Raw genomic sequence first — 18,007 nt, 5'->3', positions numbered from 1 at the left:
ATTAGGAGGGTTGAACCACCGTCGATCAGTTCTGGCCAGACCGGTTCGGGGCTCTTGATCATTCCCGGTTAGTCTGGAAGGCGCAAAGGCCAGAGGTTGCTTGGGATGCCCTTCCCCCAACTCCCACTGATGGCTCAGGGCCACCCGGACTGGTCAAGGCGTGTCCCGGGACAGACTTGGCAGGCCGCGAGGGCGGGGCTTTCCACGCCGAGGGGCGTGGTTTTCAACGAAGGGGCGTGACCGACCAATCCGCCGTGGGATGCGGCCCGGGAGGGGGTGGAGCTTGCGCGCGGGTGCGGCGCGCTGCGGGGCGGCCGACGCAGGCAGAAGCGAGCGGTGCGCGCGGACGGCGAGTCGGCGCCTCGCGGAGCCGGCGGCGGGATTGGCTGGGGGACTCGCGTGTCAGGCGGTTGCTAGGCTCCAGCCCGCGCGCCCCGCCCTCGCGCTCGGCGCCCTCTCACCGCCCGGTACGTGCTCGCGCGGAGGCTGCGGCGCGGCGCGGGCGCTCGCGCTCCTTGGGCTCGGGGGCGGCAGCGGCGGTAGCTTCGCGCCGAGTTCCCGGGGCGGAGGGAGCGGTGGACGGCTGCGTCCTGGGGCCGGGAGGAGCGAACACCTGCCGCGGCCTGCCCGCCTGAGATAGGCCGCTGGGTGAGTGCGCCGCCCACCCACCCTCCCCTCACCCCCGTCGCGGTGCCTGACTGCTTGGGGGGCCCCCCCCACCTCCATTCCCGTGGCCGCCGGCCGAGCCTTCCGCTGAACACCTGCTGCTGCTCGCTTTCGGGGGGCTCCCGGGGCGGGGACACGGCCACGGACGTCCTTGTCGGTGAGGAGGAGGCGGTGCCGCCCGGGTGGAGCCGCCCCTCTGCTCTCAGCTCCTCCGGGGCGGCGAAGGCTCGGAGCGGCTCTTCAGATGCGAGGCCGGGGCTTCCTGCTGGGCCGCTGGGCCAGGCCTTCCACCCGGGGCCCCGCGCTCCCGGGAACGCGGGGCCTGCACGGCCGCCGTGGGCGTGTGAGGCCTTGTGGGCCGCTACCGGGTTTCCAGTGGGGGTGGTGGGGTCGTGGCCCACTTGGGCAACATCCCAGCCTATGGGGCCTTTGCGCCCCAGTGGGAAGAAGGGTGCCGCCCCCGCCAGTCGGTGTGACCTGCCTGTAATCTTGGGGTTCTCCTCCCCAGCGGAGCTTCCTTGGAAGCTGACTTGTTCCCTTTTTACTTTGTATTTGGAAGGCCGGGTTCACTCTTGAGTATTCGTCTCCAGAGACAATCTCTCCGCTCAGTCCCTTTTTATTTATTTATTATTATTACTGTTATTTTGTCATTTCAAGTTACTTTCGCCTGGTATTGAACTCTACAACTTGAGCAGCTCTTCCATGGGTTAATTTGAATGGCGAGGATGAAATTTGGACTGGTCTGGCTACGGGGTGTGGGATAGAACCTTTATAGCCAAAGAGTAGTTCCTGTTGGCTGTTTCCCTAAATAAGCTAGTAGAAGTAGTTCCTTGGCATGGAAGCCAGATTCCTGAAGTGAGGGTGGTGTTTACAGGACCTGAGTCCGGATAAAGAGTTGGATGTGCTTTCAGGTGTTTTGGGAAGTCTGGTGTAAGATGGGGTGTTGTAATTTTATCAGTTGTGCTGTGCTTAGCGTTCAGAGACATGATAATTTTGGAGTGTTCTTAAAAAAAAGAATTCCACTTCAATATATTTTAAAAGGCATAAAATCCTATAGTTTGAATTAGATGAACCCTATAGTTGAATTAGATGGAGAACTGAACTTTTTGTCGTGGAGCCAAGGGAGAAGAACTCGTGGTTTGCATGCTGAAAAGAGGCCCAGGAGCTATTTCTTGGAGAAATCAGAACTCAAGAATTCAGTAGGGAGTTAAGGGCATAGCCTGAGACTGTTCAAAGCCTGTGGGTTATTGTGTAAAGGTAGGAATGAGGATTGTTATGCAGACAGACACCTGGTTGGGCCATGAAAGCTTGTGTTGATAATGTGCCTCTCCTGAAAGAGGCAGAAGACAAGTCCTTACTGTTCTAAAAAACTGATTTGGCAAAATACATTCATTCATTGAGCAAGTATTTGGCTTTACTACTTGCCAAATTCTGTGGTTGATCCTACAGACTCACGTAAAAGGATCTGGTTTGGCCTTGAAGGAACTCATTTTGGGGGACAGTGGGAGCTACTGCTCAGAGAATGTGCTTACCTCATAGCCTGAGAGAGGGAATTCCTGAGTTGTAGCCTTGAGGGCCTACAGGAACTATCTGGGGACCTCAAGGCCTGGATACAGGGAACCATATACACATTAGTGTCTAAAATGGTGCCTGGGAGTCTTCCAGATTGACAGGTGGGAGATCTAGGCCTTCCTTATTATATTCAGGAGTTCCAACTTAGGATACTGGAACCTGGGAATGCTTTTAATCAGCCAGTGGCATAATCCAGGTCTGGGTTTAGAAGGATACTGCTGATGACTGGAGAGTGGCAGGGAGAGAAATGGGGTCAGGACCTCTAGTAATAAAAGTCAGCCATCTGAGAGATGGGGAGGAAGGAGGAGTCTTTTGAGAAGGAAGATGGAAAAGGTATTGCTAAGGGAATGTTAAGCCTCCAGGAGGGAGGGAATTCAGGAATGTGTGGGTAGGAAGCCATAAGCATGACCAAGGATTTGAACCATGTCTTGGAGTTTGGGATATAGTTCAGTAGTAGAGCGCTCCCCCTTTCTCTCTCCCTTCCTCCCCCTCCCCTTCCCTTCCCCCTCTCCCTCCTTCTCTTCCCCCCCTCCCCCCTCCCCCTCTCCCTTTCCCTTCCTCCCGTCCTCCCCCTCTCTACTCCCTCCCTTTTTCCCTCCCTCTTCCTCTCCCTCTCCCTCTCTCCCTCCCCCCAGCTCTCTTTTGCCACCTAGGGCTTGAACTCAGGGCCTGTGCACTGTGTCCATAAGATTTTTTTTGCTCAAGGATAGTGCTTTATTACCTGAGCCATTTCTGGCCTTTTCTGTTTATGTGGTACTTAAGAAATGAACCCAGGACTTTGTGCATGCTAGGCAAGCACTCTACCACTAAGCCGCATTCCCAGCCTCTTTTTTTTTTTTTCCCCCCCCAGTCCTAGGGCTTGAATTCAAGGCCTGGGCACTGTCGGTAAAAGCTTTTTTTGCTCAAAGCTAGTGCTCTACCACTTGAGTCACAGCTCCACTTCCAATTCTGGCTTTTTTTTTTTTTTGCCAATCCTGAAGCTTGAACTCAGGGCCTGAGCACTGTCCTTGGGCTTTCTCAAGGCCAGAGTTCCACCACTTGAGCCATAGCACCACTTTCGGCTTTTTCTGTGTATGTGGTACGGAGGAATCGAACCTAGGGCTTTGTGCATGCTAGGCAAGCACTCTACCACTAGGCCAAACTTTTGGCTTTTTACTGGTTAATTGACAGTCTCAAGGACTTTCCTGCCCAAGTCTGACTTTGAACTGTTTTCTTTAGATTTTAGCCTCCTTTTTCGCTAGGATTACAGATATGAGCCACCAGTGCCCAGCAGTGGTAGAGCTTTTACTTAGCTTGGGTGAATTCCTAGATTTGACCTCTACCCCCCAAAATAAAACCTCAGATTATCTCTTTGGGTTGCTGGAAATTGTGACCCACAAGTATGTTGGTGTATGTTGATCATTGAGGAAGATGAGTTTGGAGGGAATTTGGGGAGCTGTTTGACTGGAGTCGATACTTATGAAAGTAGAGGCTTTGGGCATTGGTTTAAAAAATTACCTTTGGGGCCAGGAGTACAGCCTAGTGGTAGTGTGCTTGCCTAGCATGCATGAAGCCCTGGGTTTGATTCCCAGGAACCACATACACAGAAAAAACCAGAAGTGGTGGTACAGCTCGAGTGGTGGAACGCTAGCCTTGAGAACACCCAAGGATAGTGCTCAGGCCTAGAGTTCTAGCCCCAGGATTGGCAAAAAACAAAAGAAGCCAACTTATCTCCGAGCCTTATGGGGGATGTGGGATGGCACCATGCCTATTATAATTTCAGTATTTTGGAGGCTTCGCCAAAAGGATCATGAGTTCTAGGTCAACTTGGGTCACAAAGTAAGAACTCGTCTCAAACGAATCAAAACTTACCTCTCCTTTTTGTGGGTGTATGCTGGTATGGGGTTTGAACTAAGATCCTGGGTGCCTTCCCCTTAGTTTTTTGCTCAACACTGTTACTCGTTACTTCAGCCATGGATTTTTGGTGGTTAATTTAGGATAAGAGTACCACAGACTGTCCTGCATAGGCCTTAAACCGTGATCTTCAGATCTCATTGTCCTGAGTAGGTACTGAGTAGCTAGGAAACTCTTATATCCTACATGAACTTAGTATATTTTATGTCTCCTTGGCTTAGAAGATGTTTTAAACTTGTACTTGGTTGTCTTACTCAACTGGCTCTCCACTGCTTCAGCCATGCCTCCAGCCCTGATTTCTGCCAGTCAATTTGGACTCTCAAGGACTTTTCTTCCCCAGGCTGACTTTGAACTCTTGTTTGTTTGGATCTCAGCTTCCTGAGTAGGTAGGATTACAGGTTTGAACTATCTGTACCTGGTTTCTGTCTTTCATAGTTAAAGCTTTTCCTGCTCCCCAGGACTTTGACAGTTGAGGGTCTTCCTTTCTATGTGTACCCATTGTGTTGTTTATGATAAATCTTTATATGGGCTGAGGAAACTGCCCAGTTTTATGTGACAGAATCAACATTTTTGTTGTTGTTTGCTTGTTTTAAACTCCCCCCCCCCAGTATTGGGAATTGAATTCAGGGTCTGCTGCTGTCACTTGCATTGTGCTTGTCATTTGAACCATGCCTCTACTCCCTGGAATTTTTTGTGTGTGTCTGTATGTGTGCTGGAACTGTGGCTTGAACCCAGGGCCCCATACTTGCTTTTTTTTTTTTGTCCCAGTATTACTACATGTGCACACCACACACACATACACACACACACACACACACACACACAAGAACTGAGTCTCTCGTGTGAATGGAAAGGTGGAAAGGAAGGCTTGACTATATGAGAATCTAATTGGTCATTGCCATGGTTCAATGGGAACACAGTAGACCCAGACAAGGTCAGCAGTCAGCACTGAGATGGAGAGAAAGATCTAAGAAGTAAGTATGCAGAAGTTAAGCCGGGACCTGTTGTGGGGTGGAAGGAGCAGGAGGTATTAAGATGAGGATGTGAGGCAATAAACCAAGTAGTGGTGAGAACTTGAATAAAAAGGGGTTCCTGGGCTGTAAGGAAAAGCCTCATGGTCTTTCTTACTTGGCTTTTTCTGCTCATTACTGGTACTCTTAACATTTGAACCACACCTCAAAGTATGGCTCTTTGCTTTAAAAAGGCTTTGGGGCTAGGAATGTGGCTTAGTGGTAGAGTGCTTGCCTAGAATGCATGAAACCCTGGATTCGATTCCTTGGTACTACATGCACAGAAAAAGCTGAGAGTAATGTTGTGGCTCAGGTGGCACTAGCCACCTGAGAAAGCTCGAGGACAGTGCCCAGGCCCTAAGTTCAAGCCCCAGAACTGGTCCCCCCCCAAAAAAAATGCTTTGGGGCTGGGAATGTGGCTTTAGTGGTAGAGTGCATGCCTAGTGTGCATGAAGCCCTGGGTTCCATTCCTTGGTGTCACATACACAGAAAAGCTGGAAATGGTACTGTGGCTCAAGTGCTTGTGTTGAGCAAAAGGACCTCAGGGACGGTGCCCTGGAATTCAAGCCTCAGGACTGGTTTAAAAAATTATTACATACAAAATTTTATTATATATATAGTAAATTTAAACAATATAAGCTTTAAATTTGTTTGTTTGTGGGTCGTGGGGCTTGAACTCAGCCTGAGTGCTGTTCTTGAGGTTTTTTTGGTCAAGGTAAGCAGTCATCACTTTAAGCCACTGTGCCACTTGTGGTTTTCTGGTGGTTATTTGGAGATAAGGGTATCATGGGCTTCCCGGTGTAGGCTGGCTTCCAACGGCAATCCTCAGCTTTCATCCTCGGATCACAGATGTGAACCACCACTGCCTGACTAGTCTGGGGCTTGAAATCGGTCCCTGGACTGTCCATGAGCTTTGTGGCTGAAAGCTTCACTCAGTTTTTTTGATAATGGCTGCTGTGTTACCACTTTAGGTATACCTCCATTCCCAGCTTTTTGTTCGTTATTTGGAGATGTGTCCTAATTCAGGTTGGCTCCAAATCAGATCTCAGCCTCTTGAGTAGTCAGGACTATAGGTGGTAATTGGTTCATTTAGGGGTGAGCAAAATAAGAATGCAGCTGGGGGCCAGTGACTTATACCTATATTCCTTGTTATTAAAGTTGCTGAGATCAGAGGGTCATGGTTTGAAGCTAGCCTAAGCAGGGAAGTCTGTGAGACTGTTATCTTCAATTATACCAAAAAGCTAGAAGTGGAGCTGTGGCTTAAGTGATAGAGTGCCAGCCCTTAGTAAAAAAAAAAAAGAAAAAAGCTGAAATATAGCACCTTGGCTCTGAGTTCAAGTTTTAGTACCAGCACACAAAAAAAGAAATAATGAGGGGCTGGGAAAGTGGATTAATGGTAGAGTGGTTGGCTATCATGCACGAAGCCCTGGGTTTGATTCCTCAGTACCACAACACAAAAAAAGCTGGAAGTGGTGGTGTGGCTCAAGTGGTAGAGTGTTAGCCTTGAGAAAGCCCATGGGCAGTGCCCAGACTGAGTTCAAGCCCCAGGACTGGAAAAAAAGAAAAGAAAAAAAAATAATAGACAACAGGTAGGAGTGGTGGTACATACCTGTAATCCCAGCTCTGGGGAAGCTGAGTTTAAGCCCAGCCCTGTCTGTGTCCATGGTGAAACACTGTCTTTTTTTTCCTTTGTCCAGTCCTGGGCTTGAGCTCAGGGCCTGAGCAGTGTCCTTGGACTTTCTCAAGGCTAGAGCTCTACCACTTGAGCCTCAGCATCACTTCCAGATATTTTTTTTTTCTATGTATGTGGTACTGAGGAATCAAACCCCGGTCTTCGTGCATGCTAAGCAAGTACTCTACCACTAAGCCAAACTCCTGGCCCCTGAAACACTGCCTTAAAAATTTAAAAAAAAAATTAGATTGAGATAAGATTGAGATCTTGTGTCTTTTTCCCAACCTCAGATAGGAAGTCACTGATGAGAAATTTGATTCAACATCCAATTTCCCTTTTTTTGGCCAGTCTTGGGCTTGAGCTTAGAGCCTGAGCACTGTCCTTGGACTTTCTCAAGGCTAGAGCTCTACCACTTGAGCCTCAGCACCACTTCCGGCTTTTTTCTATGTATGTGGTACCGAGGAATCGAACCCAGGTCTTCGTGCATGCGAGGCAAGCACTCTACCACTAGGCCAAACTCCCAGCCCCAGTTTCCCTTTTAAACCACTTGCAGAGAATAAATGCTTGGGGCCTAGACTTTCAGTGTATGAAAAAGTCAAAACATTTATTCCATCTTTTTTTTTTTTTTTTGGTCAATCATGGGGCTTGAACTCTGGGCCTATGTGTTGACCCTGAGCTCTACCACTTGAGCCATTGTGCCACTTTCAGTTTTCTGGTGGTTAATAGGATACAAGAGTTTCGTGACCTTTCCTGCCCAAACTGGCTTTAAACTTCATCCTCAGATCTCAGCCTCTGAGTAGCTAGGATTACAGGCATGAGCCACTGGTGCCCCACTGGTTATGTGTTCTTTAAAGTCGTTTGTTTGTTTATTTTTTGCCATTCCTGGGGTTTGAACTCAGGGCTTGAACACTGTCCTTGGGCTTCTTCCTCAAGGTTAGCACTCTGCTACTTGAGCTACAGCACCACTTCTGGCTTTTCTATGTATGTGGTACTGAGAAATCGAACCTGAGTCTTGGTGCATGCTAGGCAAATACTCTACCACTAGGTCATACTCTTGGCCCCTTTAAGGTGTTTTATATGTTGATTAGAGGGCTTCTCCCTTTTCTGGAGAAAAGTTTCTCTTTCCATCTAAAGAACATTTCTTTGCCTTTGCCAGTGTTTTTGTTTGGTTGCTTCATAAGCTCTCTTCTGCTTTTCTTTTTTTCCCCCCAGTCCTGGGGCTTAAACTCAGGGCCTGAGCACTGTCCTTGGATTTTCTCAAGGCTAGAGCTCTACCACTTGATCCACAGCACCACTTCCAGATTTTTCTATGTATGTGGTACCAGGGAATTAAACCTGGGTCTTCCTGCATGCTAAGCAGGCACTCTACCAGTAGACCAAACTCCCGGCCCTGCTTTTCCCTTTTGACTTCACAAGCCTGGAGTAAGATTAGTTTGGTCATTGAATAGTAGGTCTTTAGCATAGGCATGCATTTTGGCCTTAAAGCAGTCTTTTTTAGAGTGACATAATTTGCTTTGCCTCTTCACTGTGTCTCTTCACTCTGATCATTAGTCAGTAATAGACTGCTGAGATAGATACCAACTTCTATAAATAGGAATTTAGAGTAGTTTACAAAATTACACTAGCCAGAAGGCTTAATTTAGTCTTAATAGGGTTTTCTATTTTTTCTTTGGAGTGATAGCTCAGCAATTTTTCTGTCTTTTCTATGGTTCAGGTGGACAGATAGATGGGGTACTATAACACAGGGTCATAAACTGAGAACTGGTAAAACCATTCTGTGTCTTTTTTTTTTTCTTTTTCTTTTGTCAGTCCTGGACTTGAACTCAGGGCCTGGGCACTCTCCCTGAGCTTCTTTTGCTTAAGACTAGCACTTTACCAATTGAGCCAAAGTATCACTTACTGCTTTTTTCTGTTTATATGGTACTGAGGAATCAAACCCAGGGCTTCCTGAATGCTAGGCAAGCACTCTACCACTAAGCCACATTCTCAGCCCCTGTGTCTCTGGAAGTAAAGGAAATTTGAACGAAATTCTAGCATTACATTGATTTAATTTATGTATTTTTCCTTTTTATTATTTACATATTTTATGATTTATATCATATTTTACAAATTATATATATTATCTTTAAGTAGTACAATGGGGTTGTCATTCAATGAATGAGTTTATAAGTACATTGCATCTTTTTTTTTTGTTTTCTTGTTTGGTCCTGTGACTTGAACTCTGGGCCTGGGTTTTGTCCCTCAGCCTCTAAAGAGACAAAGCTCAAAGCTAGCACTTATCCACTTGAGCTAGAGTGCCACTTTCAGCTTTTGCTGGGTATGTGATTCTGAGGATTCGAACCCCGGGCTTCATACATGCTAGGCAAGCACTCTACCACTAAATTCCATACCCAGCCCTTAGGATGTTTTTTTATTGGTTTGGTTGATTGTGCAGCACTGTGGGCTACATCCCTCACCCTTTATTTTGAGTTAGTGTCTAGCTAAACTGTCCAGGTTAGCCTCAATTTTCTCTGTAACCCAAGCAGGCCCCAAGTCTGATCTCACTCAACTTTCTTGCTCATTGTTGGTGCTCTACAACTTGGGCTGAACCTCTAGTCTGGTGTTTTGTTGGTTAATTAGAGATGATGAGTCTTAAAGACTACGGCATGAGCTAGCTTTGAGCCTCAGTCTTCTGAATCCTAGTCTTTCTGAGTAGCTGGGATTACAGGTATATGTCACTGGTGCTCTACCACCCATCTGTTTTTTTTTTGGGGGGGGGAGGTTCTAATTGATTTTAACAGTTGGAGAAGAAAATATCTTTCTTCCTGTGTAGAATTCCCGTGCTCCAGGCTGCATGTGCCCTTTTACTCTGTGTGAGGGGGGGTGGAAGAATGTCCTGATCTCCCCTCTTCTATCCTGCCATGGCTTCTAGGAAGAATGGGGCCCATTGTCAAGCCTGCCATGGCTTCTGTAGCTGGTCTTCTGTGGTTACTGGGTGTTGAGGACCTGGGAGCCCAGCAAGTTACTGCTCCTTTCTGCTGGTCTCTGCTGTTTAAGAGGTCTCTGGAGGATTGCCTTCTGTGTTTGAAATGCCTTTTTTTTGGGGGGGGGGGGCAGTTCTGGGGCTTGAACTCAGGGCCAGGGCACTGTCCCTGAGCTTCTTTTACTCAAGGCTAGCCCTCTACCACTTGAACCACAGCATTATTTCTGGCCTTTTCTGTTTATGTGGTACTGAGGAATCCAACCCAGGGCTTCATGCATGCTAGGCAAGCACTCTACCATTAAGCCATATTCCCAGTCCCCCCTCCCTATTGTGAGGGGGGGGGGCGTCAGTTGTGGGCCTTGAACTCTGGGCCTGGGCACTGTCCCTGAGCTCTTCAGCTCGTCTAGTGCTCTACTACTTTGAGCCACAGTGCCACTTGCAATTTTCCTCAATTGAAGATAAGAGACTGATAGACTTTCCCACTTAGTCTGGCTTGGAACCGAGATCCTCAGATCTCAGCCTCCTGAGCAGCTAGGATTATAGGTGTGAGCCTCTGACTCCCCTACCCCAACTCTTTAAATTAAAAAATACTTACTTTGTGTATGTTGGTACTGGATCTCCTACTCTTTTTTTTTTCTTTTTTTTTTTTTGCCAGTCCTGGGCTTGAGCTTAGTGCCTGAGCACTGTCCTTGGATTTTCTCAAGGCTAGAGCTCTACCACTTGAGCCTCGGCACCACTTCCAGCTTTTTTCTATGTATGTGGTACCGAGGAATTGAACCCGGGTCTTCGTGCATGCAAGGCAAGCACTCTACCACTAGGCCAAACTCCCGGCCCTGGATCTCCTACTCTTGCTCAGCTTTTTTGCTTACAGCTGGCATTCTACCATTTAAACCATGTCACTAGTATGTAAATTTTGACTTTTTTTGTGCTAATGGTACTTGAACTAAAGTTTTTTCACTTACTAGGTAGGTACTCTATCACTTGAGCTCTATCTCCAGCCTTTTGCTTTAGTTACTTTCAGGTAGTCTTTGTCTTTTTGTCTGCTTGCCTCTTCCCACCTATATTTCTCAATAACTGGTGCCATAGGCACATATCACAGTGCCCAGCTTACTGGTTCAGGTGGGATCTTCCTAACTTTTCCTGAGCTGGACCTCAACCTTGAACCTTCTGATCTCTACATAGAGTAACAGATTGTGAGAATGAACTATCCCACCAGGTTGAACTGATAAATTTATAGTTTCTCCCTCTATTCCTTTTTGTTACAATTATGTGCTGAAGAACTTGTGTCTGGAGAGTGTGCCACGGCCCAGAGTTGAGAAGATTGTCCCTTACAATTGTTCTTTCTGTAGTTCTGTGAATGGTCATGTAGATCTACTCAGGTTTGGTCCCTTTGGCAAAATTGGAGAAGGTTTAGGTGTTTTCTCCTGTGGTGCTAAGCTTTCTTGAATTGTCCTTCACTATATGATAGGACCTCAGAGCAGGTTCTCAGAGCACTACTTCTGGAGCCTGAGCAAAGGCTAGTCCAGCAGACCTTGTCAGACCAGTCTCCTGAACATGCATATGACAAGTATTACAAGAGGAAAATTCTAGGTCCTGTCATCTAATTTTATTTTAATTAATTAACTATTTTTTTGCTGGTCCTGGGGCTTGAACCCAGGGCCTGGGCACTGTCTCTGAGCTTCCTTTTCTTAATCTCGTGTGTGTGTGTGTGTTTATTTATGTTTGTTGGTGGTGGGACTTGAACTCTGGCTCTGGCGCTGTCCCTGAGCTCTTCATCTTAAAGCTATGGCCCTACCCCTTGAGCCTCAGCACCACTTTGTACCTTTTACTCAAGACTGGCACTCTACTGCTAGAGCAACAGCACCATTTCCAGCCTTTTTCTGGGTAGTTTATTGGAGATGAGTTTCACAGACTTTCTTGCTCAGGCTTACTTTGAAGTGTAATCCTCAGGTCTCAGCCTCCTGAGTAGCTAAGGATTACAGGCATGAGTTACTGGTGCCTGGCCTAATGTTTAATGTTGGGTTTATGGCACTGTCCTCTTAAGCCCTCTCTTACTCTTACATTGCTCGTGTCCCCCAGATTTCAACTTCTATGCTTTTTATTTGCACTTTATCTTATCCTCTTCTTCTTTTTTTTTTTTTTTTTTTGCCAGTCCTGGGCTTGAGCTCAGGGCCTGAGCTCTGTCCTTGGACTTTCTCAAGGCTAGAGCTCTACCACTTGAGCCTCAGCACCACTTCCGGCTTTTTTCTATATATGGTACCGAGGAATTGAACCCCGGTCTTCATGCATGGTAGGCAAGCACTTTAACCACTAGGCCAAACTCCCGGCCCCTATCTTATCCTCTTCTTTTTTCAGCTTTCTTTTTTTCTTCCTCCCTTTCGTTATGTGGTATTCTATCTCATTGGACCAGGTTGCTTGAGGATTAGGAGTAGAGTTCTCATACTCCTCAACTGCTCATCATGTGAGAGATTGTCACCGTGAGACGGACTGTAAAAGCCTAGATTTTCTCATCTGTTATGTGAGGATTACTCCTGATGTTGTAAATGGCTGTCTCAAACTTGCATCTTTTTCATTTTACAACCCTTTTCCTGTGTGTAAAAGCTGTTTTTTATTTTTTTCTGATTTTTCTGTGTAGTTACAAGGTAAGTGAACAGCCAACATTCGGTCTGTGCTCACGTCTGCCAGCTACGTCAAGGCAGGTAGGCTGGGTAATAGGGGAAGGCTTTGTGGGTTCTACACATGGACTGAGACTTATTGGTTGGAGAATGTATGTGTGGTCTCTATTTTGCAGTTATTTCATATATTTAAATTTTAATTTATTTTATGCCTATGTAATTTTGAAACTTAAAATTCAGATTTCTGTACTCACTATGATTGCTTAGGCAAGGTAGTAGAATGTTTTTGTTGTTGTTGTTTGTTTATTTCAGTGGTAATGTTGGGGATCAAATTCAGCATTATCTTTTTTTTTTTTTTTTTTTTTTTGCCAGTCCTGGGCTTGAGCTCAGGGCCTGAGCACTGTCCTTGGACTTTCTCAAGGCTAGAGCTCTACCACTTGAGCCTCAGCACCACTTCCGGCTTTTTTCTATGTATGTGGTACCGAGGAATCGAACCCAGGTCTTCGTGCATGCTAGGCAAGCACTTTAACCACTAGGCCAAACTCCCGGCCCCTCAGCATTATCTCTTGAACACTAGATTTTCCTTCTCTACTCCACTCCCTTCTTGACATGGCCCCATGCTTATGCCAGGCAAGCACCCTTAGGTTTTGAAGGTCGTACTTTAGGGAGGAGAATGTAAAGAATTCCAGGGTCAGGGAATTCCAGGCTCGGAGAGGTGTGGGCTGTGTTGGAGGAAGGACTGTGTGGAGAGGCTGCTGAGCAGTGCTTGTAGGAGTGGGTGTCGGGCTGCCTGCAGCAGGCGGGCAGTGAAGGGAGAGCTGAATATTATGTAGGTGAGATTTCTATTAAGATCTTCGAAAGTTTGGTGAGATCAAAATGACATCGATGAATTGGTACATCAGGGGTTAAACCAGAATTTAATTAATTACTATTATTTTCTTTTCAGTCAGTTGTGGGGCATGAACTGGGCCTGGGCACTGTTTCTGAGCTCTTCAGCTCAAGGGTAGCTAGCGCTCTACCACTTTGAGCCACAGTGCCATTTCCAATTTTCTGGTGGTTCTTTGGAGATAGAGTCTCATGGACTTTTGTGCCCGGGCTGGCTTTTGAACAATGATCCTCAGATCTCAGCCTCCTGAGTAGCTAGGATTACAGGCATGAGCCACTGGCGCCCACCTATGAGTACATCTCTTTTTGGACAGTGTCACTCCTTTCACTTTCCCTCAGTTTCCCCTTTCCATTCTTGCCCACAGGTTGCCTAGTTCATTGTCCACGTGATGTTTACTGAGTAACATGAGTGCCATTTGTTTATTCTTAGGTCAGAAGTCAGGAAAGAGGGGCCGGGAGTTTGGCCTAGTGGTAGAGTGCTTACCGAGCATGCACGAAGCCCTGGGTTCTATTCCTTGGTATCACATACACAGAAAAAGCTGGAAGTGGCGCTGTGGCTCAAGTGGCAGAGTGCTAGCCTTGAGCAAAATGTGTCCAAGGACAGTGCCTAGGCCTTGAGTTCAAGCCCCAGGATTGGTTAAAAAAAAAAAAAAAAAAAAAGTCTGGAAAGACCAGACTGCTGTGATATTACTATGAGGCTTATAGAGAACAGTAGTAAGAGATCCACTTTTTTGGTAGACTTGTTAAGATACGAGCCTCACAGACTTTCTTGCCTGGCTGGCTTTGAACCTCTTGCTTCTGTCTAGTTTTCCCAGTCTCTCACCTTGTGGTGATGGTCTAGTCCAGACTTTTTTTTTTTTTTCTTCTCTTTTTCTTTTTCTTCCATGAAGGAAGGCTCCTGGGAAGGAAAGATGAAACTATTTTTAATCTAAAGCAAACATAGCCCGATGCAGTAATTTCAGGTCCCAGTGTGACATTTTCTTCCATTGTAACCCAAGTCTCTTTTGAAACAAGTAAACACAACCCTTTCTGGTGTATTTTGTATTTATAGTGTTTCTGGAGAAGATGCTTGTAAAATATTCTCACTTCCCCTCATAAATTTGCAGGGCTCTGAGGGACACTTGCATGGTGTTGTCTGAGGTTTGGTGCCTGCAGTTCATAGCCATAGTGGACAGTTGCTGGAGTGTGAGGTGAGTTCGTGGAATAACGTGCTTGTCAGACTTCACAGAGCTACACCTCTTGCCTCTTCTAAGCAGGTTTTGCTTGCCTCAGAAAGAACTTATCCTTTCCTAGTTGATAAGCAATGATAAGAATCACTGAGTTTCTAAAGAGGAAGGATGTGTATCTGAGTGTCAAAGTGAGGGGCTCTTATCCTGGGCATTGGTCAGCTGCTGAGGCATCGCTATCTATTATCTGGGCTTTGCAGTATAGTGTCCCTTGAAGTTAGGCAGTAGGTGCCAAGCATCTGGAAGACAAGCATCTGATCTGTGTTTCCTGTGTACAGCCATCTGATTATCTGAGCAAATCAGATCTGGCCCATTGTTGTTACTATTCTAAGAATTTAATGAAGATGGAAAGTGCCCTGCTGGAAAGGTTTCTTGAGAAAGCAGCATTTAAGGGAGGTTGAGCCCTGGCATAGGAGGAGGAGTTAAAAAAAGTTCCATTTAATAGATGCTCTTTTTTTTTTCTTTTTTCTTTTGTTTTTAAAGAAGGCCTATATATCTGAATGTATGGGGAGCATCGAGTTGGGAATGTCAGAGTGTAGTTAGCTCCAAGGTAGAGCTGGCTTTAGTTTTTGGACTAGAGGAGGGACAGGGGCTGCATGAAGAAGAGGATGTAGGGGTCACTTGAAGCCTCCAGTTGTTCTGGGAGCTCTCAGTGCACATATAGTTGAACACGTAGCCTTTTCGCTTAAGGGTAAGTCCTATAGGGACCTAGACACAGCGAGTGATTGGACTTGATCCTTGGGCTTGGGAAGTTAATCTGGAGATCTGTACCTCATTCCTGGTCTAAATCTTGGTACAGATCTCGCTGTGTGTGTGTGTGTGTGTGTGTGTGTCTGTCTGTCTGTCGTCTGCCTGTCTCCATCCAGCTGGATGTCCTCATTATTTAAGTTTTTTTTTATATCTTTAATAGTTTTTGCTACTTTTAAAGCTTTTTATTTATTTATTTTTCCAGACACTGGTGACTCATGCCTATAATCTGAGTTGTTCAGGAGGCTGACATTTGAAGCTTGGAGTTTGAAGTCAGCCTTGGAAGGAAAGTCTGTGAGACTTTTTTTTTGTTGATGGTGGGGCTTGAACTCTGAGCCCAGGCGCTGCCCCTGAGCTCTTCAGCTCAAGGCTAGTGTTCTACCAGTTGAGCTGCAGTGCCACTTTCAGTTTTCTAGTGGTTAGTTGGAGATAAAAGTCTCATGAACTTTCATGCCCAGGCTGGCTTTGAACTCGTGATCCTCAGATCTCAGCCTCCTGGGTAGCTAGGCGTGAGCCACCCCACCTGGCAGTAATTTTTTTTGGGGGGGTGGGGAGGGACAGAATTCAAACCTGATATTAGCAAACAAGGAAAAAAAATAGTATAGTAGGTATGTAAGCTAGTAACAATTGTTCATTGTTATTAGCAAATGTTATGTTCTGTATATAATTGGAAGTTTAGACTTTTGTAGGACTAGCAGCCTATTAAGTTTTACACTGTTGTCACCACAAACACATGAGTAATACATTGTGCTATGTCTAGGTATTAGGGATTTTTCCATTATAATCTTAGAGCGCCAGTATCTTAGATGGGATTTACACTTGTTATATGGTTCATGACTGTACTTAGTGATGTATATAAATCTTTTTTTTTTTTTTTTGCCAGTCCTGGGCTTGAGCTCAGGGCCTGAGCACTGTCCTTGGATTTTCTCAAGGCTAGAGCTCTACCACTTGAGCCCCAGCACCACTTCTGGCTTTATTCTATGTATGTGGCACCGAGGAATCAAACCCCTATCTTCATGCATGCTAGGCATGTTAACCACTAGGCCAAACTCTTGGCCCCGATGTATATAAATCTTAGTTGAATATTATATGACATTTGGAAAGACCACATGTAACAAATGAAGTCTCACACCTAGTTCAGAGTAGGTGGTTAGTCAAAGTGTCCCTAAGTGTTAATTGTTGTACTGTCTTGAGATAATTGTTGTTTGCTTTAATGGTGCGTAGATGCCATGTGAGTTTGAAGATGTGGTAATTCATTGCCACACTTGGATACCACATGGTGTGCCTAGCCTTGACTTTTTTTTTTTTTAGTGTCAGTCCTGCCGTGTTCTGAATTCAGGTTCCAAATGTGCCCCTGAGCTTTTGTGCTAAAGACTCTCACTCTACTACTTGAGCCATAGCTCTGGCTTTCTTAGTGGTTAATTGCAGATGTGTCTCAGGGACTTTGCCTGCCCAGGCTGCCTTTGAACCTTCATCTTCAGATCTTAGCCTCCTGAGTAGCTTGGATGTGAGCCACTGGTGCCCGACTTGTCTTGACTACTTAAAAAAAAATGTGTGTGTGTGTGTGTGTGTGTGTGTGTGTGTTTACATTTACTTGCTGACAATTGAACCTAGGGTCTTATACATGCTTAAGTATGCCCTGTAGCACTGAGCTGTATCCTCAGCCTAAAATAAATTGGAATTCTAAACACACACACACACACACACCATAAAACCTTACTATCTGAAAGTGTACAGTTGTGTAGTAAGTAATATTTAACCATAGCCTATGGAGTTCAGTGGAGTGCAGATGAACTGTTTTTCTTTCCAGTGAGCCCCATCACATAAAAGGTTAAAAATCTACTTAGATTAAAGTTGTGGTCCAGTAAAGAATGTTTAGCCCTCAGTTTTGAACCGTGTCTTCCTTTTGTCTTGGACATGTTTATACCCCAGTGAATTTATACCCTGGTATTAAATGTTTGCTTCTTCTAACATTTGTTGGACAAAACCCAAACTACCATTAGGAGAAATCGCTGCCTTTTGTGGATTTTGTATTTGGTGTCTTCCTGCAGGTAAAAATTTATAAGAATTTTCCAAGTAAGAGAAATGTTCCAGGTAGATTTCTATTTGACTTTTTCATGATGCTTGCTACTCCCGCTTTTTCTCCCGCATTTTTTTTTTTTTTTTTTTTTTTTTTTTTTTTTTGCTAGGCTTGGGCTTGGGCTTGGGCTTGGGCTTGGGCTTGGGCTTGGGCTCAGGCTCAGGGCCTGAACACTGTCCTTGGACTTTCTCAAGGCTAGAGCTCTACCACTTGAGCCTCAGCACCACTTCCAGCTTTTTTCTATGTATGTGGTACTGAGGAATCGAACCCGGGTATTTGTGCATGTTAGGCAAGCACTCTACCACTAAGCCAAACTCCCAGCCCCTCTCCCGCATATTTTTACCTTTAAATCTCTCATTTGTGTCACTCTGGATCCCTTTGATTGATTGGCTCCTCTAATTCCTTGATTGCTGACTTTCTAAAAACTTAGAGATAGTTCCATATCACCAAACAGGCCAGGCCAGGAATTTGTCCGTGACAAGAGCAGTCACGAGTGATGCCTTGAATTTCCACCAGTGACTTGGTTTAAAACTTTTTATCAGATGTCAAGAAGTTTTTGTTGTTGTTGTTGTTGTTGTTGTTGTTGGTTGTAGGGCTTGAACCCTAGGCCTGGATGCTGTGCCTAAGCTCTTCAGCTCAAGGCTAGTATTCTACACTTGAGTCACAGCACCAGTTGCCT

At 45.7% G+C, this 18,007-nt stretch overlaps 1 protein-coding gene across 3 annotated transcripts in view; it reads left to right on the top strand.

Annotated features, from left to right (window-relative positions):
* Positions 1–369: 369 nt before the first annotated feature.
* Dag1 (dystroglycan 1) overlaps positions 370–18,007 on the top strand; it is a 36,648-nt gene continuing 19,010 nt past the window's right edge. Inside the window, exons 1-2 of one of the 3 annotated variants that reach the window (XM_090323668.1) lie at positions 519–648; positions 14,382–14,465. The gene's annotated coding sequence lies outside the window, so the exon portion shown is untranslated. Of the gene's footprint in view, positions 468–518; positions 649–14,381; positions 14,466–18,007 lie in introns of those variants that run through there. The other 2 variants (XM_090323669.1, XM_090323667.1) reach the window with 2 other exon arrangements.

The sequence above is a fragment of the Megascapheus bottae genome, chromosome 32 (assembly GCF_031878675.1).
Source record: "Megascapheus bottae isolate mThoBot1 chromosome 32, mThoBot2.hap1, whole genome shotgun sequence".
Taxonomy (NCBI): domain Eukaryota; kingdom Metazoa; phylum Chordata; class Mammalia; order Rodentia; family Geomyidae; genus Megascapheus; species Megascapheus bottae.
This window is presented reverse-complemented; position numbering and strand designations above follow the sequence as displayed.